The sequence below is a fragment of the Sitodiplosis mosellana genome, unplaced genomic scaffold, assembly GCF_009176505.1.
Source record: "Sitodiplosis mosellana isolate CC-2019 unplaced genomic scaffold, AAFC_SMos_1.0 Smas_scaffold_1269, whole genome shotgun sequence".
In the NCBI taxonomy this organism is placed as follows: domain Eukaryota; kingdom Metazoa; phylum Arthropoda; class Insecta; order Diptera; family Cecidomyiidae; genus Sitodiplosis; species Sitodiplosis mosellana.
In genome coordinates this window covers 352-1,123 of record NW_022596511.1, presented here as the reverse complement: position 1 = coordinate 1,123, position 772 = coordinate 352, and the positions used below count along the sequence as shown (strand labels likewise).

At 35.1% G+C, this 772-nt stretch overlaps 1 long non-coding RNA gene across 1 annotated transcript; it reads right to left on the bottom strand.

The window, feature by feature from the left end:
* Positions 1-50: 50 nt before the first annotated feature.
* Positions 51-504, bottom strand: LOC129571094 (uncharacterized). The gene is made up of 3 exons (XR_008688213.1): positions 327-504; positions 214-229; positions 51-140 (listed from the first exon to the last, which is right to left on the bottom strand). It is a non-coding gene; the product is annotated as an uncharacterized LOC129571094 (long non-coding RNA).
* Between the last annotated feature and the right edge of the window lie 268 nt (positions 505-772).

Genomic DNA, 772 nt, shown 5'->3' with positions numbered 1-772 from the left:
GACAAAAATTCACACACACAAAAATGAAATTGATTCTAAAGCAGACTCACTTGCGGGGATATGGATTCCAGCTACAAACTTTGCCTGTGACATGTTTTTAATCACTTCGCCCTTAAGAAGAGCTTGCGAGAAAAAGCCATCTGTACATTAGAAAAAAAGTCTGAAAAAATCTTTTGGAATCATAAGAGTGTACGAAAACAAAATTTGTCTTACGTTTTCCTTGAAGTTCCTAGAAAAAGAAATTTCGTGTTTACTTTCAGTTCTACAGAAATATCGTATTTTATTGGATATAAGTGAAAATGATAAGGAAATAGAAAAAAACTTACCGAAAATTCAACGATAAATAGCACCGAAAACAAACCGTGTAGTAGATTCATTTTAATTTGCCAACGAAACAGAGTTTTAACCTGTTGCACAATGATAGTAGAGAACTTTCTTGTACTCTTTGAGAAGATATACTTTGAATTCGTTTGGTCTTCCCTATGCGGTGCTGCCTCTTTTATACCATTCATCTACTAATAGCTGACACGTGCCATGCAACGTATAATAGATGAATTGTGGTATTTTTTAGTTATGGAATATATGAATTGAGGTCTACTAACACTATGCAATAAATTTCGAAAACGAAATTCTCCCAAAAAGGGGAGACTCATTCCCAATGTTTTTTGGTCCACTTAATCCAAATCTGATACGGAAGCCGCAATGAACGTTTCTTCAAAACTAGACGTGGCAGGACAAACTAACGCTAGATTTGGATAAAGTGGCCCCAGAA